The following is a 26409-nucleotide window of genomic DNA, read 5'->3' as shown; positions in this document are numbered from 1 at the left end:
GGGGCTGTACCGGTAGCTATGTGGTTCATCTCTCTCCTATGTACTTCAATACAATAATCTCATGAGCTGCCTTACATGATTGAGATTCATATGATGATGCTTGTAATCTAGATGTCGTTATGCTAGTCAAGTGAATTTTACTTATGTGATCTTCGGAGACTCCTTGTCCCACGTGTGTAAAGGTGACAGTGTGTGCACCGTGTGGGTCTCTTAGGCTATATTTCACAGAATACTTATTCACTGTTATGAATGGCATAGTGAAGTGCTTATTTATATCTCTTTATGATTGCAATGTGTTTTGTATCACAATTTATCTATGTGCTACTCTAGTGATGTTATTAAAGTAGTTTTATTCCTCCTGCACGGTGTAATGGTGACAGTGTGTGCATCCGTGTTAGTACTTGGCGTAGGCTATGATTATGATCTCTTGTAGATTATGAAGTTAACTATTGCTATGATGGTATTGATGTGATCTATTCCTCCTACATAGTGTGAAGGTGACAGTGTGCATGCTATGTTAGTACTTGGTTTAGTCGTGTTGATCTTTCATGCACTCTAAGGTTATTTAAATATGAACATTAAATTGTGGAGCTTGTTAACTCCGGCATTGAGGGTTCGTGTAATCCTACGCAATGTGTTCATCATCCAACAAGAGTGTAGAGTATGCATTTATCTATTCTGTTATGTGATCAATGTTGAGAGTGTCCACTAGTGAAAGTGTAATCCCTAGGCCTTGTTCCTAAATACTTCTATCGCTGCTTGTTTACTGTTTTACTGCGTTACTACTGCTGCAATACTACCACCATCAACTACACGCCAGCAAGCTATTTTCTGGCACCGTTGCTACTGCTCATATATATTCATACCACCTGTATTTCACTATCTCTTCGCCGAACTAGTGCACCTATTAGGTGTGTTGGGGACACAAGAGACTTCTTGCTTTGTGGTTGCAGGGTTGCATGAGAGGGATATCTTTGACCTCTTCCTCCCTGAGTTCGATAAACCTTGGGTGATCCACTTAAGGGAAACTTGCTGCTGTTCTACAAACCTCTGCTCTTGGAGGCCCAACACTGTCTACAGGAAAAGGAGGGGGCGTAGACATCAGTTAACTATAGGCGGGGCGACTCAAATTCGTGACAGTAAGAAATCTGTTTCTGCGCAGCAATCCAAATCTAGTATCAACTCTACTATCAAAGACTTTACTTGGCACAACAATGCAATAAAATAAAGATAAGGAGAGGTTGCTACACTAGTAACAACTTCCAAGACTCAAATATAAAACAAAAGTGCTGTAGTAAAATAAAAACATGGGTTATCTCCCAAGAAGTGCTTTCTTTATAGCCATTAAGATGGGCTCAGTAATTTTAATGATGCTCTCGCAAGAAATAAGAGTTGAAGCAAAAGAGAGCAAAAGCAAATAAGAAACACTTTTAAGTCTAACCCACTTCCTATGCATAGGAATCTTTTACACAAATAAATTCATGTAGAACAAAGCGACAAGCATAGGAAGATAAAACACGAGTAACTTCAAAATTTTCAGCATGTAGAGAGGTGTTTTAGTAACATGAAAATTTCTACAACCATATTCTCCTCTCTCATAATAATTTCCAGTAACATCATGAACAAACCCAACAATATAACTATCACATAAAGCATTCTTATCATGAGTCTCATGCATAAAATAATTACTACTCCCAACATAAGCATAGTCATTCTTATTAATTGTAGTGGGAGCAAATTCAACAAAGTAGCTATCATTATTATTCTCATCATCAAATATAGGAGGCATAGTATAATCATAATAAACTTTATCCTCCATAGTAGGTAGCACCAAAATACCACTATCATTATTGTCATCATAATTGGGAGGCAAAGTATCATCAAAGTAAATTTCCTCTTCCATGCTTGGGGGACTAAAAATATCATGCTCATCAAAACCAGCTTCCCTAAGCTTAAATTATTCCATAGCATTAGCAATAATATTGTTCAAAGGGTTCATGCTAATAACATTGCTACTTTCATGCAAATAAGGTTCCATAGGTTTTCTGATTTTCGCATCAAACAATCCATGTCTTAACTCAGGAAATAGATTAAAAAGCTCACAGTTGTTTTCCATTATGCCTAACTAGTGAAATAAAAACAAGAAACAAAAAGATGCAATTGCAGGATTGCTCATTTTAGCAATAGTAAATAAAGCAAACTAAATAAAGTAAATGCAAGTAACTAATTTTTTTGTGTTTTTAATATAGAGAACGCAAACAAGATAATAAATAAAGTAAAGTAAGTAACTAATTTTTTTGTATTTTGATATAAGAAAGCGAACAAAGCAGTAAATAAAATAAAGTAAATCAAGACAAAAACAAAGTAAAGAGATTGGAAGTGAGAGACTCCCCTTGCAGCGTGTCTTGATCTCCCCGGCAACGGCGCCAGACAAGTAGCTGCTGACGTGGGAGTTGGATTGCAACGGTGCCAGAAAGTAGCTTCCTTGTGACGGTAAAGCACTCGTCCGTTGGGAACCCCAAGAGGAAGGTATGATGAGTACAGCAGCAAGTTTTCCCTCAGTAAGAAACCAAGGTTTATCGAACCAGTAGGAGTCAAGGAACAGGTGAAGGTTGTTGGTGGCGGAGTGTAGTGCGGCGCAACACCAGGGATTCCGGCGCCAACGTGGAACCTGCACAACACAATCAAAATACTTTGCCCCAACTTAACAGTGAGGTTGTCAATCTCACCGGCTTGCTGTAAACAAAGGATTAATCGTATGGTGTGGAAAATGATGTTTGTATGCGAAGAACAGTAAAAAAAGTATTGCAGTAGGTTGTATTCGATTTAAAAAAATTGGACCGGGATCCACAGTTCACTAGAGGTGTCTCTCCGATAAGAAATAGCATGTTGGGTGAACAAATTACAGTTGGGCAATTGACAAATAAAGAGGGCATGACAATGCACATACATATCATGATGAGTAGTGTGAAATTCAATTGGGCATTACGACAAAGTACATAGACCGCTATCCAGCATGCATCTATGCCTAAAAAGTCCACCTTCGGGTTAGCATCCGCACCCCTTCCAGTATTAAGTTGCAAACAACAGACAATTGCATTAAGTATGGTGCGTAATGTAATCAACACAAATATCCTTAGACAAAGCATTGATGTTTTATCCCTAGTGGCAACAGCACATCCACAACCTTAGAACTTTACATCCTTGTCCCAGATTTAATGGAGGCATGAACCCACTATCGAGCATAATTACTCCCTCTTGGAGTTACAAGTATCAACTTGGCCAGAGCCTCTACTAGCAACGGAGAGCATGCAAGATCATAAACAACACATAGATGATAGATTGATAATCAACATAACATAGTATTCCATATTCATCAGATTCCAACAAAAGCAACATGTAGCATTACAAATAGATGATCTTGATCATGATAGGCAGCTCACAAGATCTAACATGATAGCACAATGAGGAGAAGACAACCATCTAGCTACTGCTATGGACCCATAGTCCAGGGGTGAACTACTCACACATCGATCCGGACGCGATCATGGCGATGAAGAGCCCTCCGGGAGATGATTCCCCTCTCCGGCAGGGTGCCGGAGGCGATCTCCTGAATCCCCCGAGATGGGATTGGCGGCGGCGGCGTCTATGGAAGGTTTTCCGTATCGTGGCTCTCGGTACTGGGATATTCGTGACGAAGGCTTTAAGTAGGCGGAAGGGCAGAGTCGGAGGGCTGACGAGGGGGCCACACGCTAGGGCGGCATGGCCCCCCTGGGCCGTGCGGCCCTAGTGTGGCGGCGCCTCGTCGCCCCACTTCGTGATCCTTTTGGTCTTCTGGAAGCTTCGTGGAAAAATAAGACCCTGGGCGTTGATTTCATCCAATTCCGAGAATATTTCCTTACTAGGATTTCTGAAACCAAAAACAGCAGAAAACAGCAACTGGCTCTTCGGCATCTTGTCAATAGGTTAGTGCCGGAAAATGCATAAATATGACATAAAGTATGTATAAAACATGTGAATATCATCATAAAAGTAGCATGGAACATAAGAAATTATAGATACGTTTGAGACGTATCACCTTACAACAGCTGGCCCGGTTGGCATCAGCGCCATGGACGGCGCGGACCGGGTGGGCCGGGTGGTGGGCCGGTCAGGCCGGTCGGCCGGCCGGCCACTACCTCCCCTTTTTCTTTTCTTTTCCTTTTTTTTCTTTTCCCCTTTTCTTCTAATAACTAATGCTCTCGAACTCCGATTCGAATGAAACCAATTTTGTTTGGAAGATAACAACAAATGCTATCCAATAGAAAGTGCAAACTCAAGAATCTGTAGGAGGGGATTTTATCATGAATATAAAAGGTAGAACCTTATATCATGAATAACCGGTAAAATCACCCAATCTCGTAAACGCAATAGAAGATGCATGCAAACTCCGTTTTCGATGAACTTGGGCTTGTTGTAAAGCTAGCAACAAGCTCAAGAACCTCACACATAGAAACACCAAGAAGCAATAAGGATATGCAAAGTATGCAAAGGGTTGAGCTCCCTAAGACGATGTGATCAAGTTACCCAACCGAAAGCCCATCTTAATAGTGCAGCTATCTATCCTATAATCCGGTCTCCCATCAACCACCTTGAGACCGGTAAAAGGAAAACCTATCAAGGTCAGACCTTTGCCTTGCGCATCCAGCTTGATCTTGATGATAACTCTTCAAGCTCTACACAAGCTGGAATGCCTCACTTGATCATCGTTACTTCGTGAAGACTAAAAAATGCTCCCCCATACACTATGATGGGAAAGCTTCATTGATGCACATCTTCACATGTACATTATCACCAAATGAACGGCAAGCTTCATGCATGTTATCCACTTGAGATGCTCATCTTGAACTTGCCCAACTCAACCTTGTATCTTCTCATACTCTCATAAGATAGAGCATGGCTAATATTGAATTCCACATAAGAACTCCACCTTTATTTCTTCTTCTTGATCATACCACATATGTATCTATAAATCAATGATCTTGATACCAATACACAAGGTGTATCTTTATCTTCATGGTATCCATACTTGAATCCAACACATGGAATACAAGAAGTACCTATGGAATATTCCTTCATATAAACTCAATGAAAATATTAGTCCATAGGGGTTGTCATTAATTACCAAAACCACACATAGGGGCAATGTACCGTTACACTATCCCTTGTTTCCTTTATTGATTACTTTTGTTGCCTGAGATAAGATGTCGAGCATGATCTTGTGAACTTCAAAACTTTTGTCGTTGCCCCTATGCTAAGTTAATGGACTGGATGGTTCAAGGACCCTCTGTTTTGATGTTTAAAACCCCATATATGTTTTTAATGATTCCAGGAGTTCTTCTTAAAATCTCTTTCTTTAGATTCTAACAAAAAAATGGATTCACCAAAGGTGAAACCAACATTTTAACATAACCATTTCGTTTTGTCTGTGCTTTTTTTGTATTGCGGGTTTGAGAAGATTGAGATGAAGATGAAGATAGGAATGTAGATAGGAAATCTAGATAGGATTTATTTTTCATTTTTGTGTACTTTGCAGTAGGGTTTAACTTCAATTTGGAACATTGTCAAATTTTCTTGTATTTTTGTCATTTCTATTTGATTTATTATGAATATTTTAATTTGAATCCAAGTTTGAATAATTCAAACTTCAAATTTTGAATTCAATTCTTATATGATATTTGAGATCATTTGTATGTGTTATTTTGAAATATCTGTGAATATATACAAAAGACATATGTGTTGGTTCAGAGTATTCGAATTCAAATAAAGTGTGTTGAAAATTGACTTTAAATTGTGAAGCAATCAACTGGTACAACTAATTGCAGGAGTTCAAAATATTAAGTTGATGTCATTTTCCCCACATTTTATGAAATGTACAAAGGTCATGTTAAAATTTGAATTCAAATCCCAGTGTTACCCTAGGTCAAATCCAAGACAAGAGTTCAAACTCAATCACTCTGTCTTCCCAAAACAAAAGTTTGAACATTCCCCTCATTTTAAGATGTATGAGCTGCAAATGCACATATTCTACTTCTACCTTCCGAAATCCTATTCTTCAGAGTGTTACAACTATGTCTTTCTTGGTGAATCCCTCATCTCTTCGTCTGGAAAAAGAGACAACCCACAATCTCTCGCCCAGGGGCAGAAGCTGATTACCACACTATCGCGAGTGTTGCTGAATGTTGCCGGCTTCGACATCTTCTTGGTGAGCTTCACTTCAATATACCCAACGCTACTGTGATGTACTGCGACGACATATTAGTTGTCTATCTCACTCAGAACCCTTTCATCATTATCATTGTTGTACAAAACATATTGAATTAGATATTCATTTCGTGCGCGAAAAGGTTACTCTCTGTTAGCTTCGTGTTCTACATGTAACCTCTCAACAATTTGCTGACGTCATAACAAAAAGCTTGCCGACTGCAATGTTTGAAGTTTTTTGATCCAGTATGTCTATCACCAGCAACACTCGGACTGCAGGGGTGCTGGAAATTTGAAATAACTAAATATGGCATGTACGGTATGTTTTTCTTTTTCTTTTCGAAATGGGGGCTGACCCCGGCTTCTGCATCAATCGATGCACGTATCCCTCTTTTATTACCCAGATAACATAATCCTTAGTTTTACAATTCACGAATCACAAAGCGTGTACACAAAAACTAGCCAATGAAAAATAAGAGAGACTCGCTTATACATCTGAAAGTCGTTTAACAGGACGCCAGCCATCCTGGTTGTATATAGCCCGTGCCACCGCATCCAGCCGGCGGCATCCATCATGCATAGGCTCGCGTTGCGTTTCCGGCAGTAAAAGAGACCATTCGTGGATCCAGTGTGAGACCATACCGGTAACCTGTAAAAAATTTGAGTTCGTACTCTTGTTAAAGACAATACCCCTTCAAGTTCGTGGATCCGGCATGTACGGTTTGTGTGTATAAGAAAACCTTAGGCTACGTATAGTACACGTGTACAACTCTCCTAGGGTTTTGCCACGCCCCATACCCCTATATGTGTATACATGAGATCTATAAAATCATTTTACATCTCAATCTTTTCTCTCCAGTTTACCCATACAACATGGTTTCGGTACACTACTCCCTACGTTAACAATTACTTTGCATCCTAAGTTTAGTCAAAATCAAAGTTTATAAAGTTTGAGAAAATATCCACTACTACACGGTAGGGATTTAGGGGCACTTTGCCCTGGGGCACTTTTCAAAGTGCCCCTAAATACCCCCTTTAGAGGCACTTTGGCCAAAATGCCTCTAATGCCCTACCTATTGGGGCAGTTTGGAGAAGTGCCCCAATTGGTATACACCTATTGGGGCAGTTTGGAGAAGTGCCCCAATTGGTATATACCTATTGGGGCAGTTTGTAGAAGTGCCCCAATTGGTATACACCTATTGGGGCAGTTTGGAGAAGTGCCCCAATTGGTATACACCTATTGGGGCAGTTTGGAGAAGTGCCCCAATTGCTATATACCTATTGGGGCAGTTTCACAAGTGCCCCAATTGCTATACACCTATTGGGGCAGTTTCAAAAAGTGCCCCAATTGCTATATACCTATTGGGGCAGTTTCACAAATGCCCCAAATTCTGTAGACGGAAGCAACAACAAATTCAAGTACTCAGTTTCAAATTCAAACAAAGTTAAAAACAACAAATTATGTCGAAACAACAGACATAAACATCTGATAATAAAAAACAGATAATTCAAACACTTAAATTCCTACAAACCATCACATAGAACTTGAAAGCCAAACTTGAGTGCCATGAGTAGCACAAGCTTGGGGCTATAAGCTAAAACTAGCGACACATCAAAGCGATGACCGAAGATAAGGTAAACAACATGCTATTGTGTGTTGCCCAGTTCGGCAGGCAAACTAAGATGGATCAGCAAAACAGAAATCCTAAATAGTTGCCTTAGATTTAGACAAAATATAGGCTAAAATCTATCTAGGTTCATTCAACCTATTTAGGGCCTGAGAGAGTACAACTCTTTATATCCAAGCATCCATGAACCATCCATCAGATTTACCTGCTCTACCCACAAAAATGTTAACTTCTGGACACGAGAAACGCAAGGAAATAAAGCCCCTGGCAGTATTTCCATCGCACGACCAAAGTACCATGGTTCTTTCTTCAGCTATAGTAGCACTCTAGTAACTACCATTCCATCATACAACCGTTCTATTGCTAATCCAGTACCCTAATACAGATGCAAAGTATGCTTGACAACAGATAGATAAAACTCATACAAATCATCACATAGAACTTGAAAACCAAACTAGGTGAAAATCTCTAATCATAATAGTTCCATGTGGTAACCTTCATCTGCAAACAAACACACTAACCTTTCCAATTGATAAGAATGCTACATAACCAGCATGCCACCAGTAACAAAATGAACCTAAATCTGTCATTATTCAGTACATGCACGTTAAGTTTCTAGTTGTGCAACTAAAAGCTTTATAAAATATGCACCATATTTAAATAAAATATGCCAAAAATAAAACGAAATTCAACCCTAGATTTTACATGTGGATAGTCGGGTCATTGTTTTCATAATACGAAATGCTATAAAAATGCATGTATCATGTCAGGAGTATTCATTCTATCAAGATTATCATGAGATGTGCCAAAATTAAATTGAATCTCCAACAAAGAACGCATAGGCTGGCCAGAACACCCAAGCAAATGTAAATGTGCAATAACAAAATACAGATCTGTGATGGAACAATCACATTGCTGTGACTTGATAGGAGTGCCTGCCAGAAGAAGAAGGCAAAGGTCACACATCAACAAAGAAGCCTGGGATAACGATGCCAAGTTCAAGTCCACTTAAGATTGAACCATGTAACAGTGTACCACAAGAACAATGTGATGTATTCAGACGAAATCTATCAGACTCGCGTGTGTATTTGGACTATGTGATGCCAAACCACCTGTACGGTACTATGGTTCAACCAACAAACATTGATCCTGAAACAACTTAGGAATAACACGCCGAAGCTAATCGACAATTTGGTTGCTGGGTATAATCTTTTTATGCTCCTTCCAAAAATAGTTGATGGGATCATTCATCCATCCAGCTGCTTCCAAACGTGTCATCGACATCAACATGTTACACAAAGCACATACAAAGACAACTTGGTCAAACAGGGTCATCACAAGCTACAATAATTGTAGAAAAAGGATAAAGTACAAGAACAAGGATAAAGATTATGAAAACTATGCATACGACCGAAAGTATACAACTAGACATAGTGCAATTCAAGGAGTTTTACTGGTAGCCATGACAGATGACAAGTGTAACATTCTTCCAACATCCACTGTTCTCAATACAAATATGGCTGGAGAGCAGGAGTTGCCATGCATTGAGTTAGTTGATGGCATAGCTAAGCTCATATGCACCTAACGAACCTGATCTTCCTAATTTCCTTCTTTTGAGCCTGATTCCTACAGACCCTACTGCCTACAATAGTTGATGGCATAGCTAGGCTCAATTAATGCCAGAAGATCATTGTAGGGATTAGTTCTGTAATAGCGGTTCAAATTTTAAACTAACATTGCAACATATCAAGAAGTGTACAGAAGCTTAATCAACATTTCTAAAATAAGATGGTACATCATAACTTAACAGAGCTAGGCATCATCTATCAAAAAGAAGAAGCTACTTAATCAAAAGTCGCATCATGTCTATTTCACTTTCTAATGCACACTGGAACCAAACAGACTAAATACATAGGTGTTTTTGTGCACAAATCAGTAGTGGAGCCAGAACTGAAGCGCTGTGTGGTTTCATGTGTTTTGATGCAAATGAGAACACAAATAGCAGTGATTTAGAAAACTGCTGGGATCAACCCTGCAGGTTGCATATGGCACCATCACTTTACACAAGTGCACATTAGTTGAAGATGGAAATAAGTAAGTATACCTGAAGAAAGATGCCCAACATAACCCCCAAATATGCATGGCATCTACGCTACAGATCTGCAAGCTACAAATCTATCTAACCCTCTTTAGCCAGGCTTATTAGAGTGGTAATTATCCATTCAATAGCAATAGATCAAGCAGTACACACATATAGAGAACAAAACTATGACTCACATGCTACTACCGGATTGTATATGGACAGTTACACTGAACAAAAATCAGGGAAAGTGAATGATACATGCTGTAAGTTTGCACACAACAGATGTGAGAAATCGACTGCTTCGCCTTTTCTCGGTTTGCACACAATTAGTTGAGGCATCACACTGACTGCCGCTCGGTTTCCGCCGCCCGCGGAGAATTGATTTCCAGCCTCTCATCGACAAGTTGGGGAGCCGTCTGGCGCGATGGAAGCTTCGCCTTTTCTCGCACGCCGGCCGTTTGGCGCTCCTCAAGGCTGTCCTTTCGGCGCTGCCGACATACCTCTTCTCGGTCTTCGCCCCGCCGGTGTGGCTTCTCAAGGCCGTCGACAAGATTCGACGTGCGTGGCTGTGGGCGGCCGACGTCACCTGCTCTGGCGGGCGCTGCAAGGTCGCCTGGGCTAGGGTCTGCCGCCCACGCGATCTTGGTGGCCTGGGCGTCCTCGATCTAGAGCGCTTCAGCCGCGCGCTTCGCCTCCGCTGGTTGTGGTTCCAGCGCACCCAGCCTGAGAGGCCCTGGGTTGGCCTCCCGGTCCCCTGCGACGACTCGGACCGCCAGTTGTTTGCCATGGCTACCTCCGTGGACATTGGGGATGGCGCCACCACTGATTTCTGGCACGACTCCTGGCTCTTCGGGGCATCCCCTAGGTCCTTGGCCCCTGCCCTCTACGGCCTCTCGCGTCGCAAACATCGCTGCGTGCGAGATGCCCTGCGTAATGGGACCTGGGTGCAGGACCTGCGCGCGCGGATCTCCCCGCCTCTTTTGGAGTCGTTCGTGGCTCTTCGAGCGCTGCTGGAACTGGCGCAGCTCTTCCCGGGGAGGCGAGACAAGTTCACTTGGCGCTTCTCCAGCGACGGTGTCTACTCGGCCTCCTCCGCCTACCGTCTCCAGTTTGCGGGCGCGGTGGAGTCGCCCTTTGTCCAGCTCATCTGGAAGCCTTGGGCTACCCCTAGGTGTCGGCTCTTCGCTTGGTTGCTCGCTCAGAATAGGTTGATGACGGCTGATAGACTTCTGGCGCGACAATGGCCAAATGGCTACTTCTGCCCACTTTGCATGCGCAACCTCGAGACTACCGCGCATCTGTTCGTCGAGTGCCCCCTTTCGCGCATGATTTGGGAGAGGGTTGCCTCGCTTGCGGCGGCGCCAACCCTGCGCCCTGCCACCTGGGACGTGCACCACAGGGTCGTCGACTGGTTGGGCGGCCTGGCCACGGGGCTACCAAACGCCGAAGCTTCTCGGGTGCGGTCCTGGGCTATGCTTGTCCTCTGGCACATTTGGCTTGAGCGCAATGCCCGTACCTTCCGGGCGTCTACCTCGACGGTGGAGTCTTTGATCGCCAAGATTGCTGACGAGGCCGCGGCTTGGGACCGCGCTGGCGCGAAGATCTCCTCACCTCGCGAGTAGTCGCCTAGCTTTTATCAGCAGTGGCTTGGCATCCACCTGCTTGATCGTGTTGTTGATGCCGTCGCTTATTGTTGTATTCGAAACCCTCTTCTATTAATATATCGAGCAGCTCACCTGCCGAATTCTCAAAAAAACCTACAAAAGTAACAAGTCTGATTGACATCCAGATGTCAATTCAGGATCAATGTAGGATTAATGTTTTTTGAGAAAACCTTGATAAAATATGGTAGTTTTTTGCTTCCAAAACATAAAATGGTACCAAAGTTGACATTTAGCTGGGAATCTATGCTAACAACTCGTCCCTGCACGTTGCCGTGCGGGTCGTAGAGGCATCGCGTGACTGCGTGAGCGTGGTGCCGGAGGCGCTACCTGCCTGCGCGCACCCGAGCTGGGCGGTGCGCCGCCATACCACCTGCGTGTACGTGCCCCACTCCCTGCGAGCTCCCGGAGCTCCGTCACGAACGGTGGCGACACCAAGAAACCCTAGGTAGGGAGGAGGGGAAAAGGGCGCGATGACTTACAGGGGACCTGTCGCCGGGATCTCGCCGTCTCCGTCGCGGTTTGCTCGTTCAGTCCCCGCCACCGTCACCTTTCCCCTCCGCCTGTCGCCGCCGTCGCGTCGCCTCTCTCTCGTCTGGCCTTTCCACGACCAGAAACAGGAGGTTGACCCCGTGGGTTAGAAAACCAGAGATTGGACCTTACCGGGTCGGGAAATCCGGGATGGGCCGGAAAATTCCCCAAATAAACCAGACAAGTAAACGAGCCGTCGTGGGCTCAAGGGGTTAAAATGCAAGTTGACCTCACCCGTTTCCCCACAGAGAGCTCACCCCTCAGCTCAAAAAAAAAAGAGTTTCTAAAAAAAAAAAAAAGAGAGCTCACCCCTCCCAACCTCGCTCGATCCATGGAGGAAGTCCTCCCCGTCTCGAAACCCTAGCGCCGCCGCGGTCCGTCTCCTCTAGAACAGGCCAGCACCGTCCCTCTCCTCCCTCGCCACTCCTCTTCCCACCTGCGAACCCGACCACGGCCTCGTGCCGCGGCGGCCGTGACCTCGTCGCCAAACCCTAGGTACTCCCCAAGCGTGAGCCATGGCAGCTACTGTACGAGCAGCTACTGGAGGACCACGTCGCCTGCTTCTACGTCGTCTCCCCGGGCGAACAGCTTCCCCCACATGGACGCGCAGATCGCGGCCAGGCCGCCCCCGCTCGTCGCTGCAACCGAGACTGGGAGCGGTCTCTCTCATAGATGACGACGTCTCCACCACCACCCGTCGTGTCCGCTCCTCCCTCCGATGCGGTCACCGTTTCCAGCCACTTCACCGTCGCCAAGGTGAGCAAGGTACACGGATGATCTCTGACTTTTCCTGCTTCTCGAGTTCAGATTAGTTGGTGCTCGAAATTCCACAGTCCGGGCAGCAGGTTTGGGTACTCGGAATTGTAATAGCTATGTTTCTATGCTTAATGGAACATACAATTGGTTGCTCACATGGTGTTTCTGGCATTGTGTTTTTCAAATTTTAAGTGCATATATCTAGAGCTCAAAGTAATATGGGTTGAGGACATTTATTAAATGAACACCTATATTGCTATATCAGTTATAGATGCAAATTGTTAAGCAAAGTGCCCTTCTAAATGGGTCTATGTTGCTTAGCTTGAGTGCTTCTAATATACCTGCATACTACATGTATCATGGAGAAACCTAAGTGCTAAGACTAAGGTGCTCTTGTTCACACCTACTGTGTTGTTTGATACATTTCTTCATGAAGTCAGGATCTCACCATGCCTTCTTTCTTACCAATGGGGGTGTAGGTAGCTAATTATGATGTAGTGATGTTAACTCATCAAGCAAATCAATGATTATGGGCATTACAAACTACTAATTTCATGAATGTCCCACAGATTTTAGCAGCAAGAGACACTATGTACTCTTGTAAATAGCGAGTGTGTCTGATGTTGTTAAATATTTCAAATTGTTAAATCATGCCTATATTGTACTCTCAAATAGTGGACCTGTTATCTCACGTGAGTTTTGGGTAAATGTTAACATCACTATTATTTCCAATAATTCCTAAGAATCAATGTAGGTATGCTTTGTTACTGGCTCAAGTAAAGCAGCTGCTTCTGCAGTTATCTGTTTTATTTTTATGTTGCTTCTTTCAAACAGGACATGCTTTAAGCTTTGCTTGCATACATTTCTGAGTCTTTTGTTATTCTCTAGTAGTAGCTTTCAATTGCTTCATGGAGTCTTTTGTTATTCAAACAGATCATGTCTAATGTTTAGTTATTTTGTTTCCCAATGTTCTCTGCCTAGAGCCTGCCTTCATGTTATTTGGATGCATTTTCCTCTTCAATTTTAGAATGATTCACTTATATAATTTTGTTAACATTGCAGCTGTCACAGTCTATCTGACTCAATACAAGTTTGTGTTGTTATCGTGCTGACATATTAAAGAACATATTATTTTCCTGCATGCATCAATAAATAATAAGCTGTAAACAACAATATGTCCATTGGCCAGCAGAACACCTCAACTACTTGAGTGCTACCAGTGACAGAACACCTCAGCAAGGTCTATTGTGTTTATTATGCTACTTGAAAACTTGAGGTTATATGATGTATACATGCAAGTGTGCCTGCTGATGCGAGCCAATTGAAGAGGAGAAGCCATAGAGGAAGGATTAGGGAAGAAGAGATGTTCCACGCCCTTAGCTACTGCCTTCCCAACACCAACTTAGGCTACATCAGCAAGGTGATCGCCCACACTGCATTTCTTTTCTTCACATGCTTGCAGCAGCAATTCATTGTACATGATTTTATTCTCTTGCATTGTTGGTCAACTGTAATCTTGCTTTGTTGATTAGTTTTCTTCTTATGAGCAGAGTGAAGTGGTGCAGAAGGGAAGATGGACTTGTGGTCAGCTTTTTTTCACCAGTGGTCAAAGAATTGGAAGGTAGACCACGTTTTAATGAGATTTTTCAAGAAGACAAGTATCCAACAGAATTCCCTTACAAAGGTAAGAAAACACCTCCTGCCAGTTGAAGTCTAAGATCAGTTGATGTTTGAAAATGTTCAGATTGTAAAATTACAGGTTATTGTTCAGATATTAATATTATTCTTACATGTGCCAGTGAGATCTGTAGTGTGTCATGCAATTCAATTTGTCTACTCAGAGAACACTAGCAGGAAAAAAAGGTAGTACCTAGCGCTTTCATACGTATAAATATTTGTTGTAGAGAAACCTTATTTGGTTCTCCATTTGAGATATTAAATATTTGTTGTATAAATATTTGTTCTCATGTATTTACTGTCTACAATAATTTCTTTTGGGATTTCTCTTGGTAGGATATATTCTGTCTATGCATGTTTTTGGCATACTGTAATGCATTTTGTGTAAATTGCTAACATATGCTCAATTCTCCAAGGATTCATTTATGTTTGCAGTGAATTTCCAATAAATAGATGATTAAAAGTTTTTTATAATACTGGTTTGCCACTTCGTAGTGGCGAAATATTTTTGCTGCTGTCACTTTGGTACTTGTCTGTAGAAGAACTCATGTAGAATTTCAATAAGAGTACACTCAGGTACAACCTAATATGTTGGACTTCACACAAAAAAGCGATGTTGGTATATACTTTTAATTAGATATAGATACCTTGCATGCCCTTCATCAAGTGCCAGGAACATATTGAAATCCAGTCTGAACCATATCATAATGCACTCCCAATTTTTTTGTGCTGAACGTGATTTCTGTGTTAAAGACCTGAGCTAAAGATCGGATCTCAAATCTTTTCAGCACTGAACTTTTGCACATGACTGTCTGGTGAAGACTTGGCCAGTTACTCCAGTCATGCGTAGATGTTAAAAGTAGCTGACTTTTGTCTACAAAACTAACTAAACATGTATCCAGTAATATTGATAACTGTATTTAGTACTCCCTCTGTCCAAGAATAAGTGTCTCAACTTTTTCTAGATACAGCGTATCTAGATAAGACTAAGACACTTATTATTGGACAGACGTAGTAGTACATTCTGGACGATAGTGGTAATACATTTTGTTTATTTCAGGGTGCTTGAGATTTTTGCGAATGGGTGGTGCTTCTTATATAGTCATGAACTGTTGAATACAGAGTATTTATATTTTGGTACGTTGTAGAACAGATCTGTGATCTGAGCATTTGCTTAGTTATTCTGCGTTTGGGTCTTTGTACGAGAGTGATTGTGGGAATTGACGGTCATTGCAACACAGACACCTGAATGAGGCTTCTGCACTCATAATAGCTGAAAGCTGGTCATCAGGTATTGTTGATTAATTATCTGTACCTCTAGACACCTGTACCTGGCTAACATAGTGTTACTGTGCGGGAGAGGTTCTTGCTGGGTCCAGTATATGATTAGCTCCACACCAAAATACTCTTGCAGGGGAGTTACTCGAGTAGCACAGTTTCAAGTTCCAAGTTTGAGCGCAATGCTTCTTGTGCTTCTATATGGTCCTGACACTCATCTAAAGTGAGTGTCCATATATCATGCCATCGTAATAATATAACTGCTGAAGAGCCATTCATCCCTTTAATGCCCAAAAACTTGAAATAATCTTTTGATGATGATTTTATTGGTTCTGTAAAGGTAGGTATGCTCACCTGAAGAGGTGGTTTTGATATGTTGATCCATAGTTCAGTATTTGCACTAAATACGATTAGCACCCAACACCCACTCTTAACTATATTTCTGTTTCACTTCTGTCTATATGCAGATCACACGGCTCATGATATATACTGAGGATTTCAAGGCTCGGAAACAGAGTTTGTCGATATTTTCAGTGATGGTCGGAACATAAATGAAAATGGAGGTCCAGAATTTGAAGTAATGCCATGTTTCACCGCTGGAGCTGATGTTATTGATGCAGTAAAGGCGAAGGTATTATTTAAATATTCAGCTTTAACTTTTTTTCCCTCCAATCGATTCTATGGGGTTCCCCTCCAATTGATTCTGTGCGGTTCATGCAGAGTGATTTTTTATGCAATTTTATTGCTTATCTTCAGTCTTGTGGAAAAGGAGTGTCAATGTATTGTCATAATGCAATAGAAAATTCTTACTATAAAAAAACCTATGATAACTGAAATGTGTTAACCTATCTAGCAGTGTATCTCTAGCTCCAGTGAGCTCTCAGCATGGAAACTGAAGATGAGAATCTTAGGAAGAAGAGAAAAAGTTCAAAAGTATGTGCAATTACACAATCGTTGTCTTGTTATATAGTGAATCACCAATTATGTTAACACTGATATTTTCTTTCTGAACCTTGGTTCGTTTTTTTTTTGTCTTTGCAGTGGCATGCTCTGTTATGCATCACCAATACAGGCAATATGACACCTTGTCAAACAAAATAAAGGCTTCAGGCTACTGTGAGAAGGCCCTGTAGAGCAAGAAGGGTGATGATATGAATTTTTTTTTTTGCTTCTTTATTTGAGGAGCTTGAGATCATCAGCGAATCTGAAAGTGAACTAGACGCTAACAACTGGCGTTGTTTTGTGAATCAAATCTTTTGCGGTCCTGCAACACTGGTTTACATGCATTTTCTATAGATGATCCTCTCATAGTTACAGCATCGAAGGCTTGCCACCCGTTTATCCGCTCTTTGACGTACAACAACGCCCTTGGGCGAAAGCAGTTATGAAATAGTGTAGCAACTAACTGAAGCATAAGGCCGAAAACATGCAAGTGTGAATAAAGGTCACACTATGAAACACATTTTTTGAAGAATCAGCACCAAACCATGCTGTAATTCTGTATAGTACGTGTATTGCTTATTCAATACCAAGTTTTCCAGTTCAAATTTCTATAAATAGCAGCTTTGGACTGATTTTCAAACAAGTCAATTGAAGGATAAGAAAACTACATAGGCAGGCTCCAAGCAAATGTGCATGTATTTTTTTGTCACTTTATCTTTAATATAACTTGTAATATATGCTTGTCCGCCGTTAGGCGGGCAAGCGCGCGGCAAGCCGCGCTTTCCTACCTAGTAATATACAGTTGGATTGAACTTTGGTACTATTCAAAATATTGTTCGCCTTTTTCGTTCTCTCTGTAACTACTTTTTTGGGGCCTGCATCCATCCATATATTCATAATATGCTCGCAAGCTGCATATTCTGAACTTCCTAGTTACAGGTTGACCTGCATCCATCCATATATTCATATTTAAACACATTTTTTAATGTTCGACATATCCAAGAATAACTGCAGATTGCGATGGGTGCTAGTATCACGTCACTCGGCTCCTTCCTGTGGAAGATGTTCTTGAAGGAGCATGAGGAATACAAGGTTAGTAATCTACATGGATCAGCCATCACAGATATAATAAATAAATTTCCTTGTTTTGTAAAATAAAATAAAATGCCTAAACTGATTTATGACTCTGAGAGTTTAGATGAGCCCATTTTAGGCAAGTGCCAGTTTGCTGATTTCGTTATGCTAGCCATAGAATCATGTAAAAGGAACACATAAATGCAAATGTTGATTCCTAAAAAGAATATCACAGTTAAATTTTACTTGCACTAAACTGGAACTTTCACTGAATTGTCTTGCATTATCCAGTTAAAGAGTGCAAGAAAACTTGCAGTAAATAAACAATGCAAGTGTCTAACAAAAACACAAGGTTTCACTGAATTTTCTTCTGATTTTGCACTGAAACTTGCACTACTGCTTGTATGTAGTAAAAACTGTTCTCTCCATATTATGTTTGTATGGAGTAGTGCTGAGATCAACTGGGTTCCTTTTCAGGATTAGTATGAGTTTGTAGTTCAAAAGAATGATAAGCTGGAGGAGCAGATGGATTCTCTCTCTAGCTGATGGTTCCCTGGGAAGAGGGGAAGCGGTGTTGGGCGTGCAGGACCTTGCCGAAGACGCGGGGAAGAAAGGAGGATGGTGTTGGGGGAGCAGGACCTTTCCGAAGACGCGGGGAAGAAAGGAGGCCTTGCTGGGCGAGCAGGATCTTGCAGGCGACGTGAAGAGGGGTCGTGCTGGGCGAGCTGGACCTTGCCGGCAAGGTGTGCTGCTGGGTCTGGCAGCGAGCAGGAAACGTTGTTCCAGGTTTGAATACGTGTATGTGACAGTGTAACTAGTAATTTGTAGTGGTCCTACATGTGTTGTTGTGGTATGTACATGTATACCAAGTTTGAATACATTTCTGTTATCATTGGATTATGTGCATGCATTACTGTTTATAATGCATGTATTGGTATATCTAGGCATTTTACTACATTGCATCTGATTGGACTTTGGAGATGAAAGTGCCTCTAATTGTGTTTTGGGGCATTTCCTGGAGTTGCCTCTAATTGTGTTTTGGGGCACTTCTTAGAGTTGCCTCTAATCGTGTTTAGAGGCACGTCTTAAAGTGCCTCTAAAAACATTTTGGGACATATCTTAAACTGCCCCTAAATTTTTGTAGAGGCACATCTCAAAGTGCCTCTAAAAACCTTTAGAGGCAAATTTTAAAGCGCCCCTAAAAACCTTTAGAGGCAAATCTCAAAGTGCCCCTAAAAACCTTTAGAGGCAAGTCTCAAAGTGCCCCTAAAAACCTTTAGAGGCAAGTCTCAAAGTGCTTCTAAAAACCTTAGAGGCACTTTTCAAACTGCCCCTAAAAACCTTTAGAGGCACTTTTCAAACTGCCCCTAAATGTATTTGGGGGCATTTCATTCAAAGTGCCCCTAATTCAATTAGGGACACAAGCATCCGGGGCACTTTTCATAGTGCCCCTAAATGTAATTAGGGGTACTTTGGCTACCTATTGGGGCACTTTGAAGTGCCCCTAAACATAGACCGTCCAGTGTAAATCTATACTATTAGAACTGTCATAAAGTAAGCCTGCGTATTATATACATTTGATATTACAAACGTTGATGTTTTTTCCTATATTATTGGTTATAAACATGACATAATTTGACTTTGATTTAACCCAAAACCCGAAGAAAATAATAAAGGAGGGAGTATATACCAGATTCATTCCTGTGAACAATCGACGTCACAGATACTCCTGTACACGTACGCATATATTCGGCCATCTGTGACGTCCCACCCGGCTCCGGCTCCTTTATATACGGCCTCCGCGCCGTTTCGCCCCAGCAGAAACGCCACCTAAAGAAAAAGAAACGCGCATACCTCGCGTGCACAGTTCAGAACCTGCTGGGTTCCCACGCCGGCCGTCGAGGAAGCCGACCGAGACCGAAGCCATTTTCGTGCACGGGAGCGAGGAGTCAGTTAGTCTTCACCATGAACGCGCCGTCGTCGTGGCTGTTCGCGGACAACTCGAGGTACAGCAAACCGGTCGCGGCAGCTCTTCATCGGCCTCTCCTTCGCCATTGGCCTCGCCACCTTCCTCCTCTACCTCGCCGTCTGGTACGCCTGCCGCACTCGCAGCCGCAGCCAGCGCGCCGAGGATCCGGAGGCCGGCGCCGCCTCGCCGGGGCCCGAGCGCCGCGGGATGGGCGACGCCGCCATCGCCGCGCTCCCGACGTTCAAGTACGAGATCCCCACCATCGTCCCGGGGGCCGACGACACGCAGGCCGCGGCGGACTGCGCGGTGTGCCTCGGGCAGGTGGAGGCCGGCGAGACGGTGCGGCGGCTGCCCAAGTGCGCGCATTTGTTCCACGCCGAGTGCGTGGACGCCTGGCTGCGCGCGCGCACCACTTGCCCCATGTGCCGCGCCGCCGTCGGCCCGGCGGCAGCCGCCGCCTCCAAGAAGGGCGCCACACCGGCCGACGCGGCGGCGACGGTGGAGGCGCTGCCACCTGCCTAGGGTCGCGTGGCCGCAGCTTAGGCTCGACGCGCTTCTAGCTTATGGGGAAGAGTGTACTGAACCGCAGTAGTAGCTACGTTCAGTGATCCGTCGACTAGGTAAGCTAGGTACGACGAGTAGAGGCCTAATCTGTCGAGGGTGATTAGTTTGGTTTGTACTTACGTAGTACTACGTGTACAGGAGTATCTGTGACGTATTGTTCTGGTATTTGTAGTAGCACTAGCTGAGCTAGCTAGCTAGTCTCAGTACTCCTGTCGTAAAATATGTTGTGTATGAGAACGGCGCAGATCTGGCCTGCACGCCGGTCCATCCTATATTTGCTTTGAGACTAGCACCTCAAAGTTATTTTTTGCATAGCTTGGAGAAATAGAGGCCGAGCTACATGTGGTTTTTTATTTTTAAATATTTACAATTTATGTTTCAAAAGTTTAAAGAAGTTTAGAAAAAAGTCATAGAGGTAGCCAATGATGTACACTATAAACCTCTAAAATCTAAATATGTACTAGCTTATATTCTACGCTACATAAAAATAACAAAATATGGCTAGGTATATAATGTTGAAATATGCACTATTCACTACAGAGAACCAACCTGAGGTTGGGTGGTTAGGAGGATGGTTGTATCCCCAGCCCACCAGAGTTCAAACCCCAGGTTTGACATCTGTGTGTCTCATAAAAGGCGAAATATTCATTCAGTGGAGGCGACGTTCCCGTCGACAGCGAGGCGCCTGTGGTGACTTCGTCAATTTCAAGATCCAATCCGCCGGCTCAGTCTTCCGGAGGTGCTCATAGGGGTAGGGTGTGCGTGTGTGCATTCATAGGGGTGAGTGTATGCGCGTGTATGTGAGCGCCTGCGTTTGTACTATGTTTCTCAAAAAAAAAATTGTCTGGTTTGTCATTTTTATATAGCTTAGAATTCAAAGTAGTTTGTAGAGATTTTTTACGTCTATACTATACATTAATAGCTACCTCTAGAATTTTATTTCAGATTTCTTTTAAATAATAAAATTTGAATTTCTGGTGTTGTAAAATAAAGGGCTACATGTAGCTCGGTCTACGTTTTGAGTTTCCCGTTAGACTGCCCACAATACTCTCTCGTCATATAAATTGATGGATTTAATTTGTAGTGTTAGAGCAAATCTATAGTAGGACTCTAAAACGTCCCCCAAAGAGATTTATGGTGCGTCGAACACTTAATCTCCTTCAGTCACGCGTCCCAAATATTGTCCATCCCCTATGCACAGGGGCTCTATTAGAGATGCCAGACACGACTTTTACATTTGATATATGTTTGGTGGTCGCATTTGGTGGATGTGGCTAGGAACGGGCGCCCCCAAACGCGACACCACACCGTGGCGTCCCCCAAATGACCAATCCGACGCTTTTGCCAGACATTGTTTAGCGGATGCGACTTGAGAGGCTCTTAGATTTGAAAGAACCATAATTGTAAGAGTATATTTCTAGATTTAACAATCTGCTTGAATATGTGAATTCTTCCGATAACATCATTCAAACAAGCCTAACAAGTGTGTGATTCGACAAAATTCACATTTTAAGTTCCGTAACACATTCAAACATGATGATACACAATAAAACCCGATAAAAAAATCAAAACGTTAAGTCTCCGAATTGAAAATAAGAAGAATGCAAAATAATTTCTAACTATGAGGAACTAAGTTCAAAATAGAGTGAATACAAGTTGTTTGAAAGCAAAAATTCATCAAGTTTTAGGAGTCAAATTTTTATTTCTCGAGCACATTCAAACATGATGATTTAAAGAACTATCAAAAATTTCACTAAATTTCACCAACTTTTATCAAGTTTCAAAGCTGAATTTCAAAAATTATCAAAAACTTATCAACATTAGTCATACTTTGAAGCCCCCTTCACTATGAAATCATATATTTCAACGGTTCACAAATAACTTATAGTTTAAAATCTATAAAAGTTTTAAATTTTAGAAATGGATTTGATAGTGTGACAAAGAAAGGAATCGTTCCTACACAATATCAGTAAAAAAGGAAGGAGAGAAGGCGGGGCACGCATACTATATATCGTATATACAAGATGATCAGTTCACTGGTGTGTATAGTTTTTTAGTTAAAGTTAAATTTTATAAAGTTTGGCCGACCATATAGCAAAATATATTAATATCCATAATAAAAATGTGATATGAAAACATATCTGATTTTAATAATATTAGTTTCATATATAAAAGTTGATATATTTTATTATTAATTAGGCAAAATTAAGAATGTTTGATTTTGACCAACTAATATAGGTGCCGGCGAATACGTATATATTTAGCTTTTGGCTAAGTCAAGATTCTTCAAATTTGACCAACTTTTAAACAAAAAAAATAGAAACATAGGTGACGTTTACTATATTATTAAACTACATTTTATGATGAATGTATTTATTTAATCTAGCGTCAAAAATGTTGTTGCTTTCTTGTGAAAGGTTGGTCAATTTATAAATTTATGACTTATCCAAACTAAACATACGGACGAGCGAGTACTGTACCGCAGTCTGCAGCCGCAGCACAGGTGGTCGTACGCGTTGCCCTTTTTTCTTGTCCCCTTGTGGCTCTCTCTGGCCTCTGGGTCTCTCGGTTGACACGCGCACCGTACCAACGTGTACGTCGTAACTCGGTGCGCTCCCTTCCACTGCCACTGGCATGCCATCTTCGCTGTACGTGCTAAACCGCGGCATCGGCCCGACTGAAAACCAACTTCGCTGCATTTTCCGGCCGGCCGTCCAAGCATCCATTCGTTCCGTGCGAGCACATATTTTGTTTCGAGAATCGTTTTTGTGTGTACGCATCGCCTTTTCCCCCGTCACGTTTCGTTCCCGTTCAAAAGGTCAATAAGCTTGTGCTTTCGCCTGGGAGCTGGACTATGATGTGCCCGGTGTCTAGTGGTACGAAACCGTGTGGAATTATAATCGACTCGCTTGATCCTACTCGTTTCTGTTCATATTAAATGATTTAACTTTAAATGAGATGCATTCTAAGAAATTAAATGAGGTTATTTTAAAGCTTGATTTTGAGAAGGCGTATGATAAAGTTAAATGGTCTTTCCTTCAACAGACACTCAGCCTCTTTGTTTGGGCTTTTAGCTGCTTTCCACAGAAAAAAGCAGGGCAAACGAAACAAACGGGTTAGCTGTGCGGTAGGCTTTTCCAAAAGCAGGTCCCCTTGCCACATCTCTACTACTTATAAAGGCACGAAGTGCCGTAGGAAAATCAAATCTACACCATCCATCAAGATACATCATACGGTCCAAAACGTTTTGTTCTCCCCACCCTTAATTTCCGCCCTCGCATTCTCCCGCACCCCAAATTTCCGCCCTCCCATCACCACCACGCGATGCTCCCACGTCGGACCAGAACACCAGCGCCATGCCAACACCCACGCACGCAAACTCGCCAAACACAGTCACCACACCTCCCTCCGCCGCCCAGCCCTAAATTTGGTGGCCTCCCCTCGATGTTGTGCCTCCCTCCGCCGCCAAGCCCTAGCTCTGGTGGCTGCGTGACCCTGGACGCGGTGCCAGATGAGCTCGACCTCCAGAAGCGAGTCAACCCTGGCGGACACCTACATGCTTTTCCGGATCATGTCAGGAAATGGCGCGTGCACGCGCAGCGATCTTCCTGCCCTAGCTTGCTCTGCCGCCTTGCCGCTGCCAGAGGTGGGGAATTCTCCTTTTACCTTTTCATGTTCCTATTTTTTTTTCTATAGTAGATCCGATCACGACCTGATGTTGCGGGTGTAGTGGAGTTTCCATGTGTTGGAAGGGGTTTGGACGCCTGCTTTCCTCGACACTAGCCCAACTGGCTTCATGTGACACAGTTCACAAACCGCTTAGAAACATCGATCCTCGTGTATATGTGCCACACTTAAAGCTCTGTCAAGTAATTATTTTCCTCTAAATGCGATGATAACTCAATAAACCATTTCAGGCCCCATAGCTCGGATTAGATTGGACTGTCCTTTCTACTTTTGTTTTCATGTAGTTCTTTTAGCAGCTAGATTCTTTCTTGGTTCCTTGGATTGGATTGGCATTGTGTGCTGCAATTAGGGGATCATTTAGCTCAGATGTGCGCTGGAGTTAGCATTTGAGACTCGGTTGAAATATTGTTGGAGTGGTATGAAACTCTTAATCAGAGTTGCTTCAGTACTGATGCTTCTGATTCTTCTAATCAATACATCAGTTCATGGATGATTAGTCCAGGATAGTGATGGCTGGTGAACGCAGTTTGTTGGAAATAGCATCGAATGGCAAGGACTTCCGTTGCTCAGCACTATATTTAAATTTGATAGCGTTTTGGGATCCTCCCGTTTTTTCTTCAAGTGATACGTCTATTTCCATCATCACGTTTCGACCATGTTGTAGCTTGTATTGTGCTTTTTTTACTGTACTGAATTCAGCAATACATAAGCGATCCACGTTAACTATTACAGATCAAATAACAATTAAGTCCTTTTGTGATGTCACAAGTCATGTCTGGTGAGCGTTCATATTTCTTAGCAAACAGCAACGTTGTAGTTTTTTCAGATGGTATTGCTGCTTCAAAGACTGCTCAGTTGCTTATTTGCTCTGGCAGGCATGACGTGTGTGCAGACTAGAGAGCCATGATTAGTAGCTTCGTGGGGCGAATTGGCACAAATATACTAGGCAGAGACAAGATGCATGGCAGAATAATTGATGAGAATCTTGTCACATATAGTGTGATATATATATGGGTTTTTCTACCTGCATGAAGTTGTTCTTACAAGTAGGCAAATTGATGTGTTTGTTTAGTGAATACCAAATTTAGTCATGCGATTTAGCACTATACTCTTTTTTTGCATATCTTGTTCATTATGATAACATGATTCACTCGATGTGAAGGCCATATAACACATTGTTGCAGTAGTCCAACATTCACCACAATCAGTGTTTGCTTCATTACCTTTTATGGGTATGTCGATCTATGCCAATGGCAATTGAATTTTCTCATTGTTATAAATTTTCTCAATTTTTCTCATGTGATGATTTTACTTCAGTGAGAAAAATATTTTTCGTTATGATAATGCATAAGTGCACTTTCTAGCTCAGCATGATGATGGACCTCTATAGTGAATTTTAATTCCAAATAATGAAACTTTTAGTTATTATTTGGATTACATTATTGTTTTCATAAATTTCAAAATATTACATATTTGGTTCACCATATATCAAAATATGTCATATGATATTCAAGGCGTGCATTGCACGTACATGTTTACTAGTAGAAGGTGCTTCCCGAGCTTTTTTCTGGACTCCCGAAGCGTCAACTTTCTTTGCCCCGTTTGTTTCTAAAAATTACCACGGAAGTGCCACCAGCAGATCCCACCGCATGGCTTATCTCACGAACCGATCGGTTCTGAGAAAAACAGATCGTCTTGGCGCGTGAGCCGCCGCCCACCCTGCAGCTCCGCCGAACGCACCGACCGGAGAACGGCCAGCTCGGCCGGCAGAGATCGGGCCGCCAACGAACTGCTCCCGCCGCCCTTCCTCTCCCGGCGGACGAAATCCTCCTGCCGCCCTTCCTCTCCAGGCCGACGAACTCCTCCCGCCGAAGAACTCCCGGCCGCTGCCCTTTTCCCTCCTGCTGGTAAGACTTTCTTCCCGTGTCTCTACCCCTTGCTTGATGAATACTGCAAGTTTGTTGCTGTGATTTGGTACAAGGTGGTGATGGTTTGTTGATTTAGTTGGTGTTAATTTCGATTAGAATCTGCATCTTGCTGTGATGGTTGATGATAAACGCCCACACACGGCTTGCCTCCGATCGTACACGCGCTTGCGAGCAAATGAATACGCCTCGGTGTAGGTCCTACTACTCCACGTATGACCACGCGTTAGCGCAGGACAGGCATCCTCTTGTGTTGCACTACTACTATTGTATTGTACTATCTGGTATTGTGTACTACGTAGGAACAAGCACGATGGATGAGTAATGCTTTCTTTCCTAGTCTTGGAGACTAATGGGGAATCGCCATTGATTAACTTAAGCATAGTAGACT

The 26409-nt window shown here is 42.6% G+C and overlaps 1 long non-coding RNA gene and 1 pseudogene across 15 annotated transcripts; both read left to right on the top strand.

Annotated features, from left to right (window-relative positions):
- Positions 1 to 12437: 12437 nt before the first annotated feature.
- Positions 12438 to 18810, top strand: LOC127321388 (uncharacterized). Of its 15 annotated transcripts, none has more exons than XR_007864065.1 (9): positions 12438 to 14322; positions 14453 to 14586; positions 14702 to 14765; positions 15640 to 15716; positions 15821 to 15870; positions 15994 to 16488; positions 16714 to 16790; positions 16899 to 17891; positions 18351 to 18810. It is a non-coding gene; the product is annotated as an uncharacterized lncRNA (long non-coding RNA). The 15 variants fall into 15 exon arrangements; XR_007864074.1 differs by having other exon boundaries at positions 15640 to 15870; positions 15994 to 16080; positions 16325 to 16488; XR_007864075.2 differs by having other exon boundaries at positions 12439 to 14322; positions 16325 to 16488.
- A 1028-nt stretch (positions 18811 to 19838) lies between these two features.
- On the top strand, positions 19839 to 20364 carry LOC127314545 (RING-H2 finger protein ATL39-like; annotated as a pseudogene).
- The last annotated feature ends 6045 nt before the right edge of the window (positions 20365 to 26409 follow it).

Source organism: Lolium perenne, chromosome 3 (genome assembly GCF_019359855.2).
Source record: "Lolium perenne isolate Kyuss_39 chromosome 3, Kyuss_2.0, whole genome shotgun sequence".
NCBI classification, from domain to species: Eukaryota; Viridiplantae; Streptophyta; class Magnoliopsida; order Poales; family Poaceae; genus Lolium; species Lolium perenne.
This window is presented reverse-complemented; position numbering and strand designations above follow the sequence as displayed.